At 38.7% G+C, this 27,095-nt stretch overlaps 1 pseudogene; it reads right to left on the reverse strand.

The window, feature by feature from the left end:
- Window positions 1–22,250: 22,250 nt before the first annotated feature.
- Window positions 22,251–22,910, reverse strand: LOC107788584 (agamous-like MADS-box protein AGL62; annotated as a pseudogene).
- Between the last annotated feature and the right edge of the window lie 4,185 nt (window positions 22,911–27,095).

Consider the following 27,095-nt stretch of genomic DNA (forward strand, 5'->3'; position numbering starts at 1 on the left):
TTTTCAAACCTTAGAAAAGTTGAATAACTCTCGAACATCATAGCTTGCTTTAGGCGTGAAGTAATAAATAATCGTCGTGACTATGGGTACGGTTCTCGTGGAATAGTCATGACACATAATTCCAAACTCAAGTGTGTATTTCACGCGATTTGACCCCAACTTTAAATAATTAAAATAAATATGTTGTAAATCACGGGTGCGTTTCACGTGGCGTAATTTGCGATGTGTATAAAAATAACAAGTGCACGACACCGCGACTTGTTTTAATAAACTCCATAATTGTTTACAATAATTAAAAGCGGTTAGAAGGTGAAAATGCACATAAATCTTAAAACATGTAATAAATCAGATAATTAGGCCAAGTATTAATTGTTTAGCGACCGTGCTAAAACCACGGAAGTCGGGAGTTTCTCACACCTTCTCCCGGGTTAACAGAATTCCTTATCCGGTCTTTTGTGTTCGCAGGCCATAAATAGAGCCAATTTCCTCGATTTGGGATTTTAAAATAAATCAGTGACTTGGGATACCATAATAATTATTCCAAGTGGAGTCTCTAAATAAAATAATTAATCTCATTTCAAATAATGTCACTTTAATTGAAAAAACTCCATATTCTTCGGAAAAATAAGGTCTGACAATTATTCAAGGCAACAAGGAGATTGACGACGATGTTACCCATTGCATTGGAGGGGGATGCATGAGATGGAGGCTTGCCTATGAGGTTTTGTGTGATAAGAGTGTGCCACTTGGACTTAAGGACAAGTTCTACAGTGTGATGGTTAGACCGGCTATGTTGTATGGGGCTGAGTGTTGGCCCGTCAAGAAGTCACATGTCCATAAGATGAAAGTAGCTAAAATGAGGATATTGAGATGGATGTGTGGTCATACTAGAAAGGACATGATCAGGAATGAAGTTATTAGGGACAAGGTAGGAGTGACATCTGTGGAGGACAAGTTGCGGAAGTCGAGGCTGAGATGGTTCAAGCATGTGAAGAGGAGAGACATAGATGCTCCGATCAGGAGGTGTGAGAGGTTGTCCATTACAGGTCTGAGGAAGGAAAATGACAGGCCTAAGAAATATTGGGGAGAGGTTGTTAGACATGACATGTCATTGCTCGAGCTTACCGAGGGTATGACCCACGATAGAAAGGTGTGGAGGTCGAGGATTAGGGTTGTAGGTTGACAAATAGTAGTGCGTTCCTCCTAGGCTTACTAGTAGTACTAAGACTATTTTTGTATTATCTTATTCATGGTTCTTTACTATTACATGTTGTGTCATTCACGCGCCTTACCTTAATTTATTGTTGTTACTATTGTTTGCTACTTGTTTCTTTATCTCCAATGTTTCTTAAACCGATTGTCTATCGGAAATATTCTCTCTATCCTTATAAAGTAGGAGTAAGATTTGCGTACACACTACCCTCCCCAAACCTCATTTATGAGAATATACTAGGTTTGTTGTTATTGTTATAGTTAAAACTGGAGCAGAGCTGGGTTTTTGTATATGTATTGGTTCTAGGCCTCTTGAACGGGTAATGAGGTAAGGGGCTGTTAGGTGGTGAGTTAAAGGAAGGTGAATCTCACGAATAAAAATACTCCATCGGAGTTACTGCAGATTTTTTACTTCTTTGTGTGCAGTACTCCATCACGAGCTAGTACAGATATACAAATCAACCACATTGCAGACATTACCTTATTTATTTCTATTTAAAATGTATGCAGAAAGCCTGTTGATTTGATTGATTTGATAGATACATCAATACTAAACCTAATTTTCATATACCATGAACCTACCATCACTTAGTCCAGAATGAAGGATGGTCCAAGCTCCGTTATTCACAGGTAAAGTTAATAAATAGACACTGTTTGAACTTGTAATTAATACTAAATAGTCATACATTCAAAAGTTATTAAGAAATAATCAATTTTTTATTCCGAATTTTAAAAATAAAATTCCATGATAATATTCTGGATGGACTTAACTTTTTTAAGTTCGAAATCCATGACAGTATCATAAATTTAAATAATAAGGGTAACATTTTAAATTTTTCACTTGCTTAAGTTTGAAATCCATGATATTGTCATGGTATTTCTGCATTAATAGTGATTACTTTTCAATAAATTTTCTAATACCGGTTATTTTTAAAAATCTATCTGAAAAGTGGCTACCCTATATAAATTTTACACGCTTGATCCCCTTTGAACTATTATTTAAAAAAAATAGCATCATTTATTGTTCATTTCATAAAGAGCACTTTGTTTTTCATTATTAGAATATTACAAAAATTAAGCCCAACATTCATCCTCTTCATTCCATTTTTTAAAATCTGATGCATATGTGAATGCCACCTAAATTCAAGATGTATTGATTTATACGTCTTTTATACTTTGTACATCAAGTATCACTTTAATTCAAAATGTATTTTTATGTATATAATTTTTGTATATTTATTTTCGAAGTGCCATCTTATTTTAAGATGTATTTTTAATGTATATTCAAATATATTTTATATGTCAAATGCCATTTTAATTCAGGATGTATTATATATATATATATATATATATATATATATATATATATATATATATATATATATATATATATATATATATATATATATATATATATATATATATGTTTTTTGTATATTTATATGCCATCTTAATTAAATTTAAGATATATTTTTTTATGTATATTTCACATGTCTAAGTGTCATCTTAATTGAAGATGTATTTTTTATGTATATTTTTTGTATATTTTATATGTGTTAATTCAATATATATTCTTTTTATGTACGTTTTGTATATATTAACGCATATTATTATCGAAGTAAGATCTTTATGTTAAGAAAGGAAGAAAGAAGGAAGAGAAAAATATAAGAAAGATAATTAAAAAAACTAATGGAACAAATTTAGAAAATATATTGGCTTCGTCAGAAAATAAAATTAAGAAGATGAAGAAAAATAAGGAAAGCTAATAGATAAAGAGAAAGAAATGCATGATTTTTGTACAAAGAATTGTTGACTTTCCATTCAAATTGCTTATGTTTAGAGATTAATAATTAATATTCTTATTTTAATGGAACTGTGTGCTACAAATATAAATATTTTCTTGCCACAACTATAATATTAAATTTCATACTACGAATTTATTATATTTCTTTTAAACTGTGACAGTTATGTAAACTTCCTATTCACTATTCACAAATATCCAGTTTGAAGGATGGCCAAGTTCCATTATGTACGTGTAAATCTGCAGGAATAGTAAGACCCACATGTTGGCGTGGGATGATCAAGTATGGCATGTCTCAAAGTTTATGCCAAATATTGTATTCCTGTTTCTAATAGGAATTGGATATTGAAAGTCTTGAAATGGATATGTTTACTTATTATTCTAGTTTTTTATAACTAGAAAAATTAGTAGGTTTGATATTTGAGGTTTATATATTTTATGGTCAACTGATCTTCATTAATTTATAGATAATCTTATCTATTTCAATTGAAAAAGTTAGAGTCATCCCAATTGACAACCTAGTGGTTAAAAACCATACAATATGATTTTCAGTGTCATGACTTTAAATCTGTTGTTTAGTTGGGGGTTCTTTTATTTCCCTATTAACTATGCAAAGAAGGTCATTCTATTCTGACGTATATGATGGTCGACCCATTTTGTGATATCGCAAAATATTTGGCATCATCCGTTACTAACATCATTCTATGTAGTTTTACAATTTTCAAAAATTTAAATTCAATTATCAAAATTTTAAATTTTGATATAATAATATTTCTCATGAAAGAAATGTAACAAATGTGAAATAATACTCGGTATATTGTTGTTGAAAAAAATGTAACAAGTTTTCTATTAAACTATCGTTTCAATCATTATTTTATTATTTTTACTAATAGTATTATGATGCACTACTCAAATTAACGTCTTTACAGCTATAAAAACATTAGATTACATCATATAAAATGGGAAGGATGGTATACTAAATTATATATTGGTGATTGATTTATGTTTTTACATGAATATAGTTTTTGTATGGGGTAAAAACATAAATGCGAAGTAAATGTCTACCACCTGGCAGCATTTAATGAAGAATATTCTATAGTATTAATTGCACGGTGTGTTGCAGAGAATAAGGCATTTACTCCCTACCGTTACAAACTCTTCAATGGCCCTCATAATTGTCATTTAAGAGAGGATTGATCCTAAGACCTTGTTCCCTAGGTACAGTTATAAATAGTGGGCTCTACCATCATTGTAAGGGGACGAATTTTCTGACAAGCACACACAGTATTCTATCAAAAAGCTCAATAACATTTTACTTTCTTGCTTACTTATATTATTCTTGTTGCCTCCGGAAGCTTTCCATCCGGGACCAATATATCTATTGTTTTATCTCAATTTCAAGGCTAAGTCTTATATATTTGTCTTATTCATTTATCATTTTAGGATCAAATCGATTCACTTGTCTATAAATCACGCATAAATTCAACTGTACTATTTTACGGGTAAACAGTTTGACGCCCATCGTGGGGCTTAGACAGTTGTATAATTGAATTGATCCCGACATCTACTACTAACTTGTTTGATTCTTTGTTCTTAGCAAAAATCATTAAAAATGGCAGATAACGATGTCAACATCGCACACCACGTTGAGGCCTAAGGAAATCAGCCTCATCACGGAGATTCCATCAGTGATACCAGCAACGAGGTGGACGAGGCCATGCCGGTTCATATCGGGCAATATCCACGGCACGTTCGAGAGGAAACTCCTTACGATGCTGAAGACGAGCATGTCATTGAAACAGTAAGGATCCTGAGGGAGCAACAAAAGGTCATTATGGGCCATCTCACGCGGCAGGATCAGGTTATGACGGAATCAAGGCAGGCGTTGTCGGGTGCTTCCAACAACACAAATGGATGAGGACCAATCCCTCCCGGGGTTCCTGCAAATCAAACAACGCAGAGGGTCGATTACAACACCCCGAGGGGCGAAGTCGACATTGATGGGGTCGAGGGAACGATAACGGTTCCGACAACAATAATGAGAACGATCTCTTTAGACCGAACTCATGCATTTTATGAGGGAAATAAGTGCCCGAATGGATCGAATTCTAGGCGCACCACCAGTACTGAAAGGACCAGATTCAAAGAAGTACACCCAGCTACCGCTCAAACCGAATGCGACAGCAAAGTTGATCCCAAAGCGATTTAAAATTTTAGATGTGCCAAAGTATGATGGGACTTCAGATTCCCAGGAGCATATCACCACCTATACAATGGCGGTGAAGGGAAATGATTTGGCTCTGCACGAGATTGAGTTAGTTTTATTGAAGAAATTCGGGGAGACTCTCACGAAGAAGGCCCTGACGTGGTATTCACTCTTGCCCGAGCATTCCATAGATTCCTTCGAGATGCTCGCAGATTCTTTCATTAAGGCTCATGCCAGAGCTAGGAAGCTACATGCCCGAAAGGCCGACATATTCAGGATTGCACAAGGAGAGTTTGAATTGCTGCGGGAGTTCGTGAACATATTCCAGAAGGAAAGGATGTTGTTGTCGGCCGTACTAGACGAATGGGAAGTTAAAGCATTCACTAAAGGTCTGAATCGAGGAGTTCTGATGCTTCTCGAAAATTGATGGAAAGTCTGCTCGAGTTCCAGGCACCACTATGGGCAGATAATCACAACTGGTACGAATCAAAGATAAGAATCGGGGATGATCAACTCGGTTTCCCAACATTAATTAAGGGTTGAGACCGGGAGAAGAATAAAGAGAAGTCAAGAGATGATTTTGGCTCAGATCGACCGACTTCAAGGGGTCGGTTTTTACCCTATGAACGGGCCGGTCGGCGGATAAATTCGCCACCAATAGGAGAGCTGATCGCGGTCAGAACAAAATGTCATTGCAGGACATGGAGACATCGGGTTCTTGAGATTCCTCCTATCTCAGGCTTTCCAAGTACAACTTTAACGTCAGCGTAGTGGAGCTGGTGTCGGTTATGAGGAATATCAAAGAGGCACCGTTCCCGAAGCTAATGAGATCTGATCCCAGTCAAAGGAATCCTAATTTGTGGTACGAATATCATGGGATGCGAAAGAAGTGGCGAGGGCAGAAGAAAGGGTTTTCAATTTAAGGTTCCCGCTCCTGAAAATGGGGGACAACTTATGTAGGAACTTTCCAACAGACCGGTTGAACGGTCACCAGACAGGGTACTATCGGCATTTGCGCGAGGAGGTGGTGAAATTGCTAAATCATGGTCATCTCAAATAATTTTTAAGTGACCAGGCTAAAAACAACTACGGTCGCAATCATGATAATGCAGAACCTTCAAAAGTAGGAGAAGATCCCCCGCACCTCACGATCAATATGATTTTCGGGGGGAATGAGATTAACGGGTTTACATTCTCGGCGGCAAAAAAGACGAAGGTGTCAGTGACCCACAACAAGAGACTCTGGGAAGTCGCTTATAACGACATTACTTTCACGGAGGACGACGCAGATGGATTGTTGCTACCGCACAATGATGCGTTGGTAATCTCTTTAAATGTATTAGACTTTAAAATTAAACATGTTCTGGTGGATGATCCACTCCCAATCCACACTCAACAATGAGTGGAAGAGGTCGTTGGTAGAATAGTACCCAACTATGAGTCGGAGTCGATTTTCATAGGGAGCTAAGAATGAGAGTTTGAGTGTACACTTGATACGTATTGAAGAAATAGCTTAAATACACTTCCAAACAAGTTGGTGATGCAAATTACTTCTATGAACTACTCTATTAATAATTAACTAAGAAAATGAAACTAGAAATTGACTAACTATTTTTGGTTGTTTTCAAATAGGTAAAAAGCCTAGGGATGTAACCTTTGCCTAGGTGTTAGCCTAATGAGTTAATTAAGTTAACACTTGTTTTAGTGATTGAGGTGTATTATAGCTCTCAACTCTAAGTTACCCACTCAATGCCTCTCGGTCATAGAGTGATTTTTCCCAATTTGGCTTTCTCAAGCCCAAATGGGTATCAAACTAAATAGTTGATATGAGCTCAAGTCGGGTTTTTTCTATCTCTAGTTCAAACCCTTTAATTAGGCTAGTAAAATCCTTAACTAGTCCAATTTCTTGTTAGCCAAATTTTCCTAGACTAAGTCTCACTTTCGCAAGTAAAGACCAAGTCAAAAAGGCATGAATCAATGTTTGCAACCATTAATTCTAAAATTAAAGCATAAACAAGGCTAAATAACAAACATCAAACCATAAACAAGCTTTAAATTAAATACCCATAAGTTTTACACACTAGGATTGAGTCACAACACTAGTAAATATCTTGCTACTCATAGTAGAAAATGAGGAAAACAAAGAAGAAACACTAAATAAAGCCATAATATAAAATTAAAATAATAAACTATGATATTTTGTCCCAAAATGGTAAACTACAACGGTTACAGCTAAGAAAACATCAAAACTTGACCTAAAAAGTGATTCCAGTCTATTTTATAGTGGCCACAAGGAGAATTCTGCGATCCGCACTTTCTTCTGCGGACCGCACTTTTGGTCTGTTGGGCCCTTTCTTGCCTTGTGATACATAACACTCCTTGGATTTCTTTATTTGTGCCCAAATCTCTAACATTCATACAATTTGCACACTTTCATTAGTTTTGGGAGCATAAATTAACACTTTCAGATTAAAATAAAAGTAAAAAGGTACTAATAAGTGGTCAAAATCCACACTTATCAACTCCCCCAAACTTAAGTCTTTGCTTGTCCTTAAGAAAATACATTTATTCCCACATCCTCGGAGTGAAAGGTCATTTTGGCGAGTCAATGGTGAGCCATTCATACTCATTTGGGACCAACAATTACTCACACTACTCATGCATTATCAAGAATTGACTTTTCTCATCAAGGACTCTTGTTCTATCATGTAGGTCATGGTGGACTCCAAACTCTTCCTCCTCTATCTTCCATTTGCTAAGCTCACCTCAAATTTTAGCACTCAACCTTAAGATACATGAAAGGTTCACTCTTCTCTCTCAAGAGAATGTCACAAGTACGACTTCAAGTACTATAGGCTTGTCCCTCATGTAGATCACCACTAATATAAGCTCACTCGGTTCGAAATCAAGTAGGACTTCTTTCGGGTTGTAATGAAGGCTTTTGGATTAGGGAAGGATACCATATGGGTAAGTGGTTACACCTTTCCTTAAGCACTCCACATTTTCATTTCTTTATTCACAATCACCAATTCTTAGAGGCATTCTCTTTTTATTGGGGGATAGAGAGACTTGACATCACTCTTTCTTGTTCATTTCATTCTTTTTCTCACTTGATGCTCAAGTTAGGGATCATTACCTGTTTTTGAATCCATCAACCATTCCACTTATTCTCTTTTTTGCATTTTTCTTTTTGTTCCTTTTCTTTTCTTGCCTTCTCATTTCATAGAGATCATTTCTTTCATTTTTTGTGCCTTGATACCTCTTTCAAATTCCTCAACTCTCCCCCCAAACTTATGCGTTAAACCACTTATTTCACAAGAGTGTTAAGGAAGGTCCGGGTGCCAAGAGAGGATCACGACAAAACGAGTAAAGGCTTATAATATGGTTGTCAAATGAGAAAGGCGAGAGTTCCAAAGGGGGTTGACTAGGGGTAATGAAATTGGTTGGCAGCAGAAAGATGAAACGAACCAAGGAAAGCCAACAATCATTTCCCAAACCAAGAAAAACTTAGGATTTCGCCTTGAAGCACATTCGGGGCAAGTTCTAGACCATTCATACGGATACTTGGACTAGCAACAAATCACCTCACCCCTCACACAACTAGACCGTAAAAGAGGATATAATTGAGAGCCTACAACAACCACAATCAAGTTAAAGATCACTATGGTCCAATAAGCCGCTCGATGATTACAAAAGTCAACTAAAGAGTCTCAAAGTCACTAACTAGAGTTAATTTCTTTCAAAAACCTTGTTTCAAACCATAAGCACATAGTTAAGTGTGTTGTACCAAATGAAGCATGAATAACTCTTTTTAGAGAATGATTTGATTAGGAATTTTATTCATTACTACTACTATTATTATTACCTAAACACAAAAACAGATTCATTCCCTTAAGAAGGTTGTCACGCCATCCATCGTTGGGATGAGTCACCCGGTTCACACAAAAACTACCGTTGGAAATAACCGTGGCATTAAGAAAATCAAAGGCTTATTATCTACGAAAACATAAAAAGAAGCTACTAGAAAAATAAGAACTAAACTAGAAAAATAAAGAAGCTAATGAACAATAACTACTAAATATAGATAAACTACAAATAAGAAAAGGACCAGTCTCAGCTGAACTCGGTTGTGTCCGATCAAGAAAATCTGGCCAAGGATCTTGAGGCGTCCAAGTCAGAGGTTGCCGAGGTCGATGATAGGGTGGCTCAACACAAGGATGATTCTGAGGCGACTGAGGACCAAGCGAGAAATATGGTGAAGCACGCGAATTGGAAATCCCGAAGGGAGCCCCTCGAGGAAGTCCATGCTCGGGATTTTGATTTATTGGCTGAAATCGAGAATGCCAAGATATATGAAGCCAAGGCCAGGAAGCTGGCTTATCCCGAAGAGGAAGACTTTGAGGGGTGTGAAGATTCAGGTGAGCCCGATGGTAGCAAAGACCCTGTAGGCGATGACGTGGCCCCCGATGAAGACTAGGCCATTTAGGATCTTTTTAGGCATTTTGCCTTTTGTTTTTTGTATCATCTTTTTGTTGAGGCCGTTCCGCCTTTGTAAAAGAATTGTATCGGGTCTATTCAGCTCTTGTAAAAAGAATTTTTGATATATATATAAGGCTTTTTCCCTTTCATAGCTTTTGAATTTTTCCTTTAAGGATTTTTCCCTTTCATAGCTTTTTCGAACAAACTCCTTTGCGTCTTTTTCCATGTTGATCCAGTAATAACCGGCCTGATTATTTTTCGAACCAGCGATTCGGCGCCCGGATGATTTCCACAGGTACCTTCATGGATTTCCCTCAAAGCATACTCAGTATCACCCGGCCCTAGACATATTGCAAGTGGACCATTAGATGTTCTTCTAAATAAGGTTCCGTCTTTGGACAGGTTAAATCGGGTCGCCTTTGTACGTAGGGCCATCAACCTTTTTGGATTCGAGGGCAGTTTACCGGATCTGAGATATTCCATGTACTTATTCCTCTAGTCCCAAGTTAGGCTCGTCGAGTTGATCTCAGCGTGGCCTTCTTCCACCACCGATCTCATAAGTTGTACGACTTCTCCCGAGTTGAACTCGTCGTCTTCGACCGACGACCCTAAGTTAGCGAGCGCATGGGCATCACTGTTTTGATCCCGAGGTACGTGTTGCAAAGTCCATTCTTTGAACTGATGTAATGTCACCTGTAATTATTCCAAGTATCTTTGCAGTCGTTCCTCTCTGATCTCGAATGTTCCATTGACTTGGTTTACCACAAGGAGGGAGTCGCACTTGGCTTTGATCACCTCTGCCCCCAAGATCTTGGCTAGTTCAAGGCCTGCAATCATAGCCTCATATTCAGCCTCGTTGTTAGTCAATTTCACAGTCTTAGTAGATTGTTTAATTATATTACCTGTTGGTGGCTTTAGTACGATGCCAAGTCCGGACCCTTTTGCGTTTGAGGCATCGTCCGTGAAGAGGGTCCAAATTCTCGAGGAAGTTCCTGAGTTAACCAATAACACTCTTTTGACCTCGGGTATTAGGGCCGGTGTAAAGTTGGCCACAAAGTCTACCAAAATTTGAGACTTAATGGCGGTCCGAGGTTGATACTCAATATCGTACCCACTTATTTAAATGGACCATTTGGCCAATCGGCCCAAGAGTTCGGGCTTATGCATAACATTCCTCAATAGGTAAGTAGTTACGATACATATGGGGTGACATTGAAAGTACGATTTTAGCTTCTGAAAGGCAATTAGCAAAGCGAGCGCCAGTTTTTCCAGGTGAGGGTACCTAGTTTCGGCCTCACCTAAGGTCCTACTAACATAGTAAATTGGAAATTGCGTACTTTGCTCTTCCCGAACTAGGACTCTACTTAATGCTATCTCCTTGACCGCAAAGTACAAGTACAGTTGTTCGTCTGTCTTCGGTATGTGAAGTAGGGGCGGGCTCGATAAATACCTCTTGAGTTCCTCCAAAGCTCGTTGGAATTCCCGGGTCCACGAGAAGTTGTTCTTCTTCTTCAACAATGCGAAGAATCGGTGGCTCTTGTCAGACGACCTCGAAATAAATTGCCCCAGGGCGGCTATTCATCCGGTTAACCTTTGCACAACCTTTACGCTGTCCACAACCGTGATATCTTCAATGGCTTTGATTTTATCGGGATTGATCTCGATTCCCCAATTGGATACCATGAATCCGAGGAACTTACCTGACCCAACTCCAAACACACATTTTTCTGGGTTCAACTCCATATTGTACTGCTTTAGTAAGCTGAAGGTTTCTTGCAAATGTTTTAAATGGTCCTCTGCTCGTAGGGACTTAACTAACATATCATCAATGTAAACTTTCATTGATTTTCCTATTTGTTCCTCGAACATCCAATTTACTAGGCATTGGTAAGTAGCACCGGTATTTTTTAATCCAAACGATATTACGTTATAACAGTATGTGCCCTATTTAGTGATGAAGGAAGTTTTTTTCTAGACCATTCATACGGATACTTGGACTAGCAACAAATCACCTCACCCCTCACACAACTAGACCGTAAAAGAGGATATAATTGAGAGCCTACAACAACCACAATCAAGTTAAAGATCACTATGGTCCAATAAGCCGCTCGATGATTACAAAAGTCAACTAAAGAGTCTCAAAGTCACTAACTAGAGTTAATTTCTTTCAAAAACCTTGTTTCAAGCCATAAGCACATAGTTAAGTGTGTTGTACCAAATGAAGCATGAATAACTCTTTTTAGAGAATGATTTGATTAGGAATTTTATTCATTACTACTACTATTATTATTACCTAAACACAAAAACAGATTCATTCCCTTAAGAAGGTTGTCACGCCATCCATCGTTGGGATGAGTCACCCGGTTCACACAAAAACTACCGTTGAAAATAACCGTGGCATTAAGAAAATCAAAGGCTTATTATCTACGAAAACATAAAAAGAAGCTACTAGCAAAATAAGAACTAAACTAGAAAAATAAAGAAGCTAATGAACAATAACTACTAAATATAGATAAACTACAAATAAGAAAAGGACCAGTCTCAGCTGAACTCGGTTGTGTCCGATCAAGAAAATCTGGCCAAGGATCTTGAGGCGTCCAAGTCAGAGGTTGCCGAGGTCGATGATAGGGTGGCTCAACACAAGGATGATTCTGAGGCGACTGAGGACCAAGCGAGAAATATGGTGAAGCACGCGAATTGGAAATCCCGAAGGGAGCCCCTCGAGGAAGTCCATGCTCGGGATTTTGATTTATTGGCTGAAATCGAGAATGCCAAGATATATGAAGCCAAGGCCAGGAAGCTGGCTTATCCCGAAGAGGAAGACTTTGAGGGGTGTGAAGATTCAGGTGAGCCCGATGGTAGCAAAGACCCTGTAGGCGATGACGTGGCCCCCGATGAAGACTAGGCCATTTAGGATCTTTTTAGGCATTTTGCCTTTTGTTTTTTGTATCATCTTTTTGTTGAGGCCGTTCCGCCTTTGTAAAAGAATTGTATCGGGTCTATTCAGCTCTTGTAAAAAGAATTTTTGATATATATATAAGGCTTTTTCCCTTTCATAGCTTTTAGGATTTTTCCCTTTCATAGCTTTTTCGAACAAACTCCTTTGCGTCTTTTTCCATGTTGATCCAGTAATAACCGGCCTGATTATTTTTCGAACCAGCGATTCGGCGCCCGGATGATTTCCACAGGTACCTTCATGGATTTCCCTCAAAGCATACTCAGTATCACCCGGCCCTAGACATATTGCAAGTGGACCATTAGATGTTCTTCTAAATAAGGTTCCGTCTTTGGACAGGTTAAATCGGGTCGCCTTTGTACGTAGGGCCATCAACCTTTTTGGATTCGAGGGCAGTTTACCGGATCTGAGATATTCCATGTACTTATTCCTCTAGTCCCAAGTTAGGCTCGTCGAGTTGATCTCAGCGTGGCCTTCTTCCACCACCGATCTCATAAGTTGTACGACTTCTCCCGAGTTGAACTCGTCGTCTTCGACCGACGACCCTAAGTTAGCGAGCGCATGGGCATCACTGTTTTGATCCCGAGGTACGTGTTGCAAAGTCCATTCTTTGAACTGATGTAATGTCACCTGTAATTATTCCAAGTATCTTTGCAGTCGTTCCTCTCTGATCTCGAATGTTCCATTGACTTGGTTTACCACAAGGAGGGAGTCGCACTTGGCTTTGATCACCTCTGCCCCCAAGATCTTGGCTAGTTCAAGGCCTGCAATCATAGCCTCATATTCAGCCTCGTTGTTAGTCAATTTCACAGTCTTAGTAGATTGTTTAATTATATTACCTGTTGGTGGCTTTAGTACGATGCCAAGTCCGGACCCTTTTGCGTTTGAGGCATCGTCCGTGAAGAGGGTCCAAATTCTCGAGGAAGTTCCTGAGTTAACCAATAACACTCTTTTGACCTCGGGTATTAGGGCCGGTGTAAAGTTGGCCACAAAGTCTGCCAAAATTTGAGACTTAATGGCGGTCCGAGGTTGATACTCAATATCGTACCCACTTATTTAAATGGACCATTTGGCCAATCGGCCCAAGAGTTCGGGCTTATGCATAACATTCCTCAATAGGTAAGTAGTTACGATACATATGGGGTGACATTGAAAGTACGATTTTAGCTTCTGAAAGGCAATTAGCAAAGCGAGCGCCAGTTTTTCCAGGTGAGGGTACCTAGTTTCGGCCTCACCTAAGGTCCTACTAACATAGTAAATTGGAAATTGCGTACTTTGCTCTTCCCGAACTAGGACTCTACTTAATGCTATCTCCTTGACCGCAAAGTACAAGTACAGTTGTTCGTCTGTCTTCGGTATGTGAAGTAGGGGCGGGCTCGATAAATACCTCTTGAGTTCCTCCAAAGCTCGTTGGAATTCCCGGGTCCACGAGAAGTTGTTCTTCTTCTTCAACAATGCGAAGAATCGGTGGCTCTTGTCAGACGACCTCGAAATAAATTGCCCCAGGGCGGCTATTCATCCGGTTAACCTTTGCACAACCTTTACGCTGTCCACAACCGTGATATCTTCAATGGCTTTGATTTTATCGGGATTGATCTCGATTCCCCAATTGGATACCATGAATCCGAGGAACTTACCTGACCCAACTCCAAACACACATTTTTCTGGGTTCAACTCCATATTGTACTGCTTTAGTAAGCTGAAGGTTTCTTGCAAATGTTTTAAATGGTCCTCTGCTCGTAGGGACTTAACTAACATATCATCAATGTAAACTTTCATTGATTTTCCTATTTGTTCCTCGAACATCCAATTTACTAGGCATTGGTAAGTAGCACCGGTATTTTTTAATCCAAACGATATTACGTTATAACAGTATGTGCCCTATTTAGTGATGAAGGAAGTTTTTTTCTAGACCATTCATACGGATACTTGGACTAGCAACAAATCACCTCACCCCTCACACAACTAGACCGTAAAAGAGGATATAATTGAGAGCCTACAACAACCACAATCAAGTTAAAGATCACTATGGTCCAATAAGCCGCTCGATGATTACAAAAGTCAACTAAAGAGTCTCAAAGTCACTAACTAGAGTTAATTTCTTTCAAAAACCTTGTTTCAAGCCATAAGCACATAGTTAAGTGTGTTGTACCAAATGAAGCATGAATAACTCTTTTTAGAGAATGATTTGATTAGGAATTTTATTCATTACTACTACTATTATTATTACCTAAACACAAAAACAGATTCATTCCCTTAAGAAGGTTGTCACGCCATCCATCGTTGGGATGAGTCACCCGGTTCACACAAAAACTACCGTTGAAAATAACCGTGGCATTAAGAAAATCAAAGGCTTATTATCTACGAAAACATAAAAAGAAGCTACTAGCAAAATAAGAACTAAACTAGAAAAATAAAGAAGCTAATGAACAATAACTACTAAATATAGATAAACTACAAATAAGAAAAGGACCAGTCTCAGCTGAACTCGGTTGTGTCCGATCAAGAAAATCTGGCCAAGGATCTTGAGGCGTCCAAGTCAGAGGTTGCCGAGGTCGATGATAGGGTGGCTCAACACAAGGATGATTCTGAGGCGACTGAGGACCAAGCGAGAAATATGGTGAAGCACGCGAATTGGAAATCCCGAAGGGAGCCCCTCGAGGAAGTCCATGCTCGGGATTTTGATTTATTGGCTGAAATCGAGAATGCCAAGATATATGAAGCCAAGGCCAGGAAGCTGGCTTATCCCGAAGAGGAAGACTTTGAGGGGTGTGAAGATTCAGGTGAGCCCGATGGTAGCAAAGACCCTGTAGGCGATGACGTGGCCCCCGATGAAGACTAGGCCATTTAGGATCTTTTTAGGCATTTTGCCTTTTGTTTTTTGTATCATCTTTTTGTTGAGGCCGTTCCGCCTTTGTAAAAGAATTGTATCGGGTCTATTCAGCTCTTGTAAAAAGAATTTTTGATATATATATAAGGCTTTTTCCCTTTCATAGCTTTTGAAGGATTTTTCCCTTTCATAGCTTTTTCGAACAAACTCCTTTGCGTCTTTTTCCATGTTGATCCAGTAATAACCGGCCTGATTATTTTTCGAACCAGCGATTCGGCGCCCGGATGATTTCCACAGGTACCTTCATGGATTTCCCTCAAAGCATACTCAGTATCACCCGGCCCTAGACATATTGCAAGTGGACCATTAGATGTTCTTCTAAATAAGGTTCCGTCTTTGGACAGGTTAAATCGGGTCGCCTTTGTACGTAGGGCCATCAACCTTTTTGGATTCGAGGGCAGTTTACCGGATCTGAGATATTCCATGTACTTATTCCTCTAGTCCCAAGTTAGGCTCGTCGAGTTGATCTCAGCGTGGCCTTCTTCCACCACCGATCTCATAAGTTGTACGACTTCTCCCGAGTTGAACTCGTCGTCTTCGACCGACGACCCTAAGTTAGCGAGCGCATGGGCATCACTGTTTTGATCCCGAGGTACGTGTTGCAAAGTCCATTCTTTGAACTGATGTAATGTCACCTGTAATTATTCCAAGTATCTTTGCAGTCGTTCCTCTCTGATCTCGAATGTTCCATTGACTTGGTTTACCACAAGGAGGGAGTCGCACTTGGCTTTGATCACCTCTGCCCCCAAGATCTTGGCTAGTTCAAGGCCTGCAATCATAGCCTCATATTCAGCCTCGTTGTTAGTCAATTTCACAGTCTTAGTAGATTGTTTAATTATATTACCTGTTGGTGGCTTTAGTACGATGCCAAGTCCGGACCCTTTTGCGTTTGAGGCATCGTCCGTGAAGAGGGTCCAAATTCTCGAGGAAGTTCCTGAGTTAACCAATAACACTCTTTTGACCTCGGGTATTAGGGCCGGTGTAAAGTTGGCCACAAAGTCTGCCAAAATTTGAGACTTAATGGCGGTCCGAGGTTGATACTCAATATCGTACCCACTTATTTAAATGGACCATTTGGCCAATCGGCCCAAGAGTTCGGGCTTATGCATAACATTCCTCAATAGGTAAGTAGTTACGATACATATGGGGTGACATTGAAAGTACGATTTTAGCTTCTGAAAGGCAATTAGCAAAGCGAGCGCCAGTTTTTCCAGGTGAGGGTACCTAGTTTCGGCCTCACCTAAGGTCCTACTAACATAGTAAATTGGAAATTGCGTACTTTGCTCTTCCCGAACTAGGACTCTACTTAATGCTATCTCCTTGACCGCAAAGTACAAGTACAGTTGTTCGTCTGTCTTCGGTATGTGAAGTAGGGGCGGGCTCGATAAATACCTCTTGAGTTCCTCCAAAGCTCGTTGGAATTCCCGGGTCCACGAGAAGTTGTTCTTCTTCTTCAACAATGCGAAGAATCGGTGGCTCTTGTCAGACGACCTCGAAATAAATTGCCCCAGGGCGGCTATTCATCCGGTTAACCTTTGCACAACCTTTACGCTGTCCACAACCGTGATATCTTCAATGGCTTTGATTTTATCGGGATTGATCTCGATTCCCTAATTGGATACCATGAATCCGAGGAACTTACCTGACCCAACTCCAAACACACATTTTTCTGGGTTCAACTCCATATTGTACTGCTTTAGTAAGCTGAAGGTTTCTTGCAAATGTTTTAAATGGTCCTCTGCTCGTAGGGACTTAACTAACATATCATCAATGTAAACTTTCATTGATTTTCCTATTTGTTCCTCGAACATCCAATTTACTAGGCATTGGTAAGTAGCACCGGTATTTTTTAATCCAAACGATATTACGTTATAACAGTATGTGCCCTATTTAGTGATGAAGGAAGTTTTTTTCTGATCACCCGAGTCCATCCGTATTTGGTTTTACCCGGAATAGGTGTCAAGAAAACTGAGGATCTCGTGGCCAGCAATGGCATCGATCATACGGTCTATGTTGGGCAAAGGAAAAGAGTCTTTTGGGCATGCCTTATTCAAATCTTTGTATTCTACTCACATTCTTAGTTTATTCCTCTTTTTAGGGACTACCACTATGTTTGCTAATCAATCCGGGTATTTAACCTCCCGAATAAACCCTATTTTAAGAAGTTTAGATACATCATCCTTGATGAAAGCATGCTTGATCTCGGACTGGGTCTCCTGTTCTGTTTAACATGGTGAATGTTTGGGTCCAGGCTTAGTTTGTGAGTGGTTATCTCCGACGGGATTCCTGTCATATTGAGGTGGGACCAAGCGAAACAATCTTCGTTAGTTATAAGAAATTGAATGAGTTTTTCCCTAAGCTCGGAGCTTAGCCCCGTGCCCAGGTATACCTTTCGATCGGGCAAGCGTTCTCTCAATATGACTTGTTCTAACTCCTCGACCATCGATTTAGTGGCGTCGGAATCATCGGGGGCTATAAAAGATCTGGAAACCCCATAATCATCATCCTCGACTTCCTTTGGTTTGTCCAAATCTATAGAAGATGGTATCAGTGACTTCTATTTGGCCCCGTTATTTACCATCTGGTTTGGGCCCTTAGATGTTGAAATTGTAGATGTCGGTATCACCTCCTCGACCGCGAACATTTCTTTCGCAACCGGCTATTTTCCGTAGACTTTTTTGACTCCATCATGTGTTGGGAATTTTAGTGCCTGATGTATTGTCGAGGGTACCGCCCTCATATTGTGGATCCATGGCCTCCCGAATAAAGCGTTATACCTCATGTCCCCTTTGATCACATAAAATTTAGTCACCTGGATGGTCCCGACGGTGTTTACAAGTAACATTATTTCACCCTTAGTAGTCTTACATGCCATGTTGAATCCGTTCAGAACTCAAACTACAAGCACGATTTGGTCTTGTAGACCGAGCTGCTTCATGACCCATGATCGAATGATGTTGGCTGAGCTACATGGATCAATTAACACACGTTTAGCCCAAATTTTAGTTACGAGTACAAATATTACCAGTGCATCATTGTGGGGTTGCATGATCCCTTCCGCATCCTTGTCGTTGAAAGATAAAGTTCCCTCCGGTATGTAGTCTCGAGTTCGTTTCTCCCTAGTGATAGATACTTTGGTGCGTTTCAACATCAGCCCCTGTGGAATATCAACCCCTCCGATGATCATGTTAATGACATGTTGAGGTTCTTCTTGTTCTGCCTTTTTGTTAGAATCCATGTTCCTGAAATGATTCATGGCTCGGTAGCTCAAGAACTCCCGAAGGTGCCCATTGTTGAATTGACGGGCCACTTTCTCTCTCAACTGTCGATAATTTTCCGTTCTGTGACTGTGAATGCCATGATATTTGCACATCTGGTTAGGATCCCTTTGGGTTGGATCAGACTGTAGAGGTTGAGTCCATTTGGTATCTTTGATGCACCAGATAGTTGATATAATGATGGAAACATCGACATTGAAGTCATATTCTGATAGCCTCGGTGTGTCTTTGGACCTATCGAAGCCATTTTTGGTTATAAGTCCCCGACTGCTTTGACCTCGCTCATTTCTCCTTTCATTTCTCATGGAGTTTCCCGGACCCGCTGCTTCTAAGATCTCCGTTATATGGCTGATACTGATCCATGTTTGGCATCGGTTCGCGATCGACATCTCTCTTGACTTTGTCGAGGGTTCTGACAGGATAGACAAACCTCGAAGGGGCCCCGAGTTGATCATCTTCGACTCTGATTTTCGATTGATACCGGTTATGCACATCGGCCCATGTAACATCCGAGTATTCTATTGAGTTTTGCTTCAGCTGCTGTGAAAACACCGAGCTTTGAATATTAAGTCCCTGAGTGAAAGCTTGAACAACCCAATCATCAGGGACCGACGACAGATCCATTCGTTCCATTTGAAAACGACACACGAACTCTCTAAGAATCTCGTTATCCTTCTGTTTTACTTTGAAAAGGTCTGATTTCCTAGACTCGACCTTGATGGCACCTGCGTGTGCTTTTACAAAAGAATCTGCAAGCATAGCAAATGAGTCAATAGAATTAGGAGGTAAATTGTGATACCATATCATAGCTCACTTCGACAGGGTCTCCCCTAATATTTTCAACAGAACAGACTCGATCTCATCGTCCTCCAAGTCGTTCCCTTTGATAGCATATGTATAAGAGGTTACATGCTCATTTGGGTCGGTCGTTCTATTATACTTGGGTATTTCGGGCATACGAAACTTCTTGGGGATCGGCTTCGGAGCCGCGCTCGGTGGAAAAGGTTTATGAACGAACTTTCTGGAATCCAGGCCCTTCAATATCGGAGGTGCTCCTGGGATTTGGTCTACCCTGGAATTGTAGGTTTCCACCTTTTTGTCATTAGCCACGATCTTCTTCTCCCCTGATTCTATCTGTTTTGTCAGCTCCTCGAGTGTTTTTATGATCTCGGGCTCAACCCTACTCGGTGGACGGCTTTAGTTCTGTAACTGAGCTATCACCGCCTGTTGAGACTACAACATTTCGAAGATCACTCGTAGACTGATCTCGTCTCCTTCAGCATTTTGCGTGTTTCGAGTTGCCGATCGGGCTCCACCATGAACGCTATTTTCGAGGTCGGTAGGCAAGTTTATATCGATAGCCACATGCAAATTAGCATCAATCGGATCTACGATCGGAATTCCAACGAGATCAGGAGGTGGTATCTCGTTACTAGGCGCTATGTTGTTATTTTCACCTTGGTGACCGGACTCGTTGTCAACATGAATAACTACTGATTGAGAGTTTGACATTTTTGTATTTTAGCCTGGAACCAAAGACACTTCAAAGAGTTTGACATTCTTGAATGAATTATCAGACCCCCTTTATATAGTAAATGAGTCCTATTCTAGGTACATTTTTATAAAAGGTAAAAATCTCTTGATTTGCTGATTACCGGTTTCTTGCTGATACGTACCGAGATTCTCGCCGTAATATCTGTCTGGTTCGCAGATATTTCGGTCTTCTATTATTTATCCTCGAGCTCGTTCGAGGCTAAGGTCGACACCAGACTCAATTTTTCTCGAAGGCAGGTTTTTCGATCTCGGGTGCTAGCTCGGTGAGACTCGAGGTCGGTCTTCAGTCCGTGGTCGTCATGTTTCAAACCTAATCTATGAAATCAAAATCGAGCTCGACTTCGACCGTAACGTAAATACTAAATTCTTTCATGCAGCAACAACGCAAAGAAGGAAGAAAGGATAGTTAGCATCAAAGACATTGCACTAGACCCTTGATCAAAATAAAGATTTTGACATAGTTCGAAGTTATCTTACTAACCTATATACAATAGAAAATTCAAAATTTATTCAAATAATGTTAAGATTTAGGGTTTGGATTACAGAGTTCTTTTGTCGTGAATTTTGGAAGTACTCTTAGCGAGAGAGTTCGCAGAGAGTGAGCTGGTACTCATGAATTGTATACATTCAATAGGAATTGGAATGTAAAACTTTATTCAAGTAATTTTAATTAGGACACATTGTCCTTGAGGTTTCACTCCAGTCTCCCACAGCAAACTGCAGCACCAAGGCGACCTCTCCTAAGTCGAAAAGGCCTCCTTAAAGCAACGAAATAAAGCATACCTCAAAATCGCCCATCGTAACCTTCTTGACCTTGATAAGAAAAATCAGTTTTCCATCCTCCGACTCCTTGATAAGAGGAGTGAATGGCAAGGAAATAGAGTTTGGAAAAGTCAAAATCTGAGACGATGGTGATGATAAGAAGAAGAAGAAGAGGAAAGTATCAAAAGAGAAAGAATTAAAAAGAGTGAAGAGGCTGGAAAAGGTAAAGAGGGAGAATCGGAAGGTAGCAGAGAGGGAATTATGGAAGGCAGCAGCAAAGAGGGCAATGGGAGTGGAAGCGTATGATAACCCTTCAAAACCGAAGCAGAGTATGAAGAAGGAGACGAGGAGGAAAGAGAAAAGTAGGGAGAAATGGAAAGAAAGAGTTGAGACCAGGGAGAAGTTTAAGGAAGAGCGACATCAGAAGAGAAGGAATAATATTGCTGCCAAAGTCAAGGTGAAGAAGCTGAGAAAGATTGCTAAAACTAAACTGGTCATGTTGCACTCTTTATTTACATTTTCTTAGTATTTTATTTCATTGTTAAAATTTGAATGTGGTTTCTTATAGTCGTTATTCCACCTTTTATTGACAGTGAGGTCACACGTTAGTGCCACTTTCCATTGATTTACTAGAGCTTTAATCTGGTTTTTATTTGGTTTATTACTTAAGCTTATAATTGTAATAACAACCGTATATTTTATTATTATGCTTACAAGAAAATGTATTCATCTTTTCCCCATTAATCATTTCACATGGTAAGAATGCATGATATATGTTCTTTCAGAGAAATTATTTGACGGATATATATTATTTGTATAAATTAGGGAAGGTAGAACTCAACTTCACACTAAGAAATAAAGACATGATTTTGTTAATGAAAAGCAATGGATGAAGGTAATTGCTGGGGAAGTAATAACATGATAATAGCAATAGAAGGATTGCAAAATATTATGCAATTACTAACATATTGATTTATAAGGGCAACCATTTGTTGTTTCTCATATTTAGGCAATCAATACACAAACTGAGAACTTGAAAAACTTGTATCAAAGACCAACTAGTGAGGTACTCGTTGGCTTTAGTTAATAATAAGAGGGAAACTACAACAGAATTAAAATAATCCAGCTGAATCAAAACCAAAGTTATGGTTATGAAGATTATTTGAAGCAACCATGATTTGAGCTGGCTTGATATCATAGTTGTCAAATATCCTGTTACCATTAACACCAAAATAAAAAGAAGAGTTAGCAGTAATCTCAACCATAAACTTACTTTCTTGATTTGTCACATTATTTTTTAAAACCTCCATGGATTCCTTTAATTGTTCAAGTTCATGCAAACCAAGTTGACTTATAGGAGCTTCCCACCAATATTGACTTTGACTAGTTTTTCTCATTTGATCAAGTGATTCTCCTCTTTTCTTCTCAATTTAAAGCTCAGCAAGAATCTGAGTTAATTGCAAATTGAGCTCACGAACACTAGCATTTCGATCAGCCTCAACAAGATGAAGTGATGAATTAGAAATTGGATTATGATTTCTTGACAGGAATCTATCGATAATGGACTCAACATTAGAGTGACCAAAAGAAAAAACTTTTCTTGCAGGAGAAAAAACTATGATAGCTATTTCAACACCACAAAGTGTGCATAGTTCGCTAGCTTTCTTGAAAAGTCCAGAACGACATTTTGAGAAGGTAACTTGGAGATGATTTTTTACCTCTATTTTGGCAATTTTGATCTTTTGACGACCAATGCTAGGTTTCTTTGCCATGGCCGAAACTAAAGAATATTAGAGATAATTCTTGTGGTTTTTGAGTTAACATTCAAAGTAAAAAATATGGACTATTAAAGGTGCTTTGGAGTACTCTCACACTTGCTGTCTTTAAAATGATTTTACTATTGTTTCTATGTAATGTGTTGATTTGGGAGTTAGAAAATCTTATCCTTTTAATGGATTGATAATATGATACTCAATGCACCCTAGTTGGCATTATTAAAATAATAAGGTATATATATTACTTGTGAAAGTCAATTTTTTTTTTCTGAGTTATCCCTTTATAAGTAATGACTTAATTGTTTGTTACAATTGTCAACCCTTCTATCTATTGATTGGTTTTTATGCAGCTAGCTAGAAGGGATAAATGATAATTAATTAAGAGAGTAAGATTATTTTAAGAATAAATGATGGTGAGTGAGAAAAGAAAATATTTGCCAATATTAGAGATACTATACGTAATTATTTTTTTTGAGTTGTAACCTAAAGACAATCATATTTTGCATTTACTTTTGAGTTGTAACCTAAGGAGAAGCCAATTATGATAATAGTTGGATAATAATAGTGTCTTAGCTTGAGAAATCAGGTGGTGATAATTAAGTTTAGATATTTGATGAGTTATGAATCATAAAAGTTAAATAACATATATAGATTATAAGATATGAAGAAATTGCAAAACTTGTGACGGAATATGGGAATTTTCATGAAATAAATTGCTGTAGTGGATCATACGGTTACAAATAATAAGTTTACATAAGAATTTAATAAAGGAAAATATGGCATATTTCTTAAGAAGGATGGTTCTATCTCTAGATTTTCCAAAAGAAGAGACAGAAAATTTTCTAGAATAGCAAGTCGGGATTCAATAATCATAAAATGTATCTTCACTACCATTAAGAAGAACAAATATGCAAAGTAATATATTGTTAGCAGAATGAGCTTATTAAAATCTAAAAGATTGGAAGGATGAATGAGGTTTTTTACCGTACTTTTTAATTTTCTTAATGATTTTGTTCTAATTTATAGGTAAGGACTATAGATACCAGCTCTAGCATGAATACATTTTTATCAAAAGTTTAACTTGATTTCAAGACAGATAATGATATAGTACGATAATTTTCGTATATTTTATCTTATTTACTGTAAAGTTTAATTTATGTCGCAGTAACTGAAGTACCCGGGGAGTTTTTATATGACATCTTTCCACCTTAAAGTCTTAAAACCCTTCTGTTATTGTATTTACCCTCTTTTTAGTTTGTAAGGATATGTCTTCCCCGATGATCAAAGACGGAGCTAGATGATTAACTACAAGTTCGGATGAATCCAATAACTTTTGATTAAATATTATATTTGTAATAAATTTTTTAGTAAATATGTATTAATATTTAATTACGAATCCAGTAACAAAAATGAGTTGTGGGTTCGATGACAAAATCAGAACCCATAAATTTCAAATCTTGACTCCGCCTCTGCCGATAATCAATGTCTTTATTTTATTTTTACAAGAATCACTTAAAAGTAATTTGTTTCCTTTCTGTATATAAGATCAAGAGAAACGCCAAAACCTACTATAGACTGTGATGGTGCCCAACGTCATCGTTAGGCAAGCCAACGGTGAACTATCACGTTAATTATTTATTTTATTATTTCCGAAATCATAAATTTTATTAAGTAAACAAATTTACACCTTTAAAATCACGGGTACATACATAATTAGTAATGTATAAAAATAAAAGGTGATAATAATATGCAAATCCGTAACCATCAACTAGAATATCCCAAAACCCGATGTCACAAGTGGATAAGCATTTACTGAGTATAATAATAATACATCATTTGTGTCTGGAATGCAAATAAGACAGGTAAAGTTTATAGTGCGATGGAGACTCCGTGGGCTGCGATACGTAACCTGGAATGCAGCTCACCATAAAGTCTCCTCAGCAGCTGCGCCTACGCGCCAATATGTCCGCCAGATGAACCTGTCAGATCCTACACATTTAGTATAGAAGTGCAACATGAGTACGTAAATCAACGCATACCCAGTAAGTATCTAGTCTAATTCCGGAGAAGTAGTGATAAGGGGTCGACATCGACACTTACTATTGGTCCAATAAATCAATATGATAATTCATAAACAGATATCAAGCACAATAGTAGCAGTGAGGTACAACATGTAACTAACATGATCTTTCAAAATTTCTTTTTACGATATAAATTTAACAATCTCGTATCCTATCTCTCAACAACTCAAAAAATATCAAGTTCCAATATCAAACGGATAAGGAATACCATATAAAATGCCAGGCATAAGTGGAAGGATAATCGTGAATATTCGAATTGCTAGCGATATAACGCACGATTATGCTGAGATCGTACGACCCGATCCAGAGTAGTGTGTACACTGCCGAGGGTCGACCGGCACGAACTAGAGATACATCTCATTATACTGCTGAGACGTTCGGCCCGCTCCACAAGAAAGGAAGGAACTTATCGAATTACGAGACACATGCTTATAATACAGTACATGAGCATAAAGTGGATATACCATTTACCGTTTATCAGATATTTTTCCAACAACTCAAGGTGATAAAGTTCGGCCTAATATATATTCCTAAATCAATTTCAATTATAAATTCACTTAATTAAGCTAGCAAAAATGAGTTCAAATAATCCAAATATTATATGATAAAGTCTTAAGTCTACCCGGACATAAACATACTTTAGCTACATACGGACTCTCGTCACCTCGTGCGTACGTAGCACCCACAATAAGTAGCACGTAATAATTACATCACCTAGGGGGTAGTTTTTCCCTTACAAGGTTAGACAAAAGACGTATCTCGCTCCGAAGTTCCATAACCGGCTGCAATTCCTTTCTAACTCTTTAATTCAAAGCCAAACGATCCGAAACTAGTCATACAATGTGCAATTCAATCAAAATATACTCCAAATGCGTATAATTTAATAATTTATAATAATTTTCAACTCCGCTCGAAAAGTCAACAAAGTCAACCCTCGTGCCCACGTACCCGGATTTCGAAAATTCTTGAAGATAATCATTACCCATAATATCACGAACTCAAATATATAATTTATTTCTAATTCCATGTCCAATTTCGTGGCAAAAATCTAAAAATACCAAATTTTAGGTTTTCTTCAAAATCCCTCAATTTCTATAAAATTTCATGTTTAAATCTCTGTAGAATCCATGTAATTAACTAACATTATGTGGGAATTACCTACCTTGCCGTAGATGACGAAAATATCCCCTCGAACCAAATCCCGTATAAGTATCAAGTCTGCCCAGGCCCGCTCTTCTTCACATTCGCGACCACCTGATCGCGTTTGCGATGCCCAGCTTCCCCTGCCCTTCGCATTCCCGCTTTGCCCCTCCTCGTATTTGCGAAGGCCTTCTGCCTCGCAGCCACCCAACCTTCTTCGCGTTCGCGACCTTCGTGTCGCGTTCGCGTAGGTTTCCTCTGCTCTTCTCCGCATTCGCGACCTCTGTGTTGTGTTCGCGATGAGCAAATCCCAATAGCCTAAAAATCCTTCTTCGCGAACGCATGAGACCCTTAGCGTTCGCGATGAACAAAACCAGACACCAGCACCAGTAGTTGCAAAACAAGAAAATATTGTTTGAAACCACTCCAAATCACACTCGAGGCCCCCGGGACCCCATCCAATCACACCAACTAGTCCCAAAACATAACACGAACCTGCTCGAGGCATCAAATCATACCAAACAACATCAAAACTATGAATCAACGATCGAAACCTTCCTCTCAACGTTTAAACATTCAAACTTCGACGAACGCATCTGATTCGTACTTAAACATTTCGAAATGATGCTAAACTTTACACACAAATCATAAATCACAATACGAACCTATTCTAAGGCTCTGAATCCCAAACAGACATCGATAACATCAAAATCAACTTCAAACCAAACTTATGAAATTCTAAAACTTTCAAAATGCCGACTTTCCAAATTGAGCGCTGAAATCCTCCAGGACTACCCGATACTCAACCCGAACATATGCCCAAGTTTGAAATCATCATACGGACCTATCGGAACCTTCAAATTCGGATTTCGAGGTCGTTTACTCAAAAGTCAAACTTTAGTCAACTCTTCTAACTTAAAGCATCCGAATTGAGAATTTTCCGTCTGAAACAACTCCGAAC

The sequence above is a fragment of the Nicotiana tabacum genome, chromosome 2 (assembly GCF_000715075.1).
Source record: "Nicotiana tabacum cultivar K326 chromosome 2, ASM71507v2, whole genome shotgun sequence".
NCBI lineage: Eukaryota > Viridiplantae > Streptophyta > Magnoliopsida > Solanales > Solanaceae > Nicotiana > Nicotiana tabacum.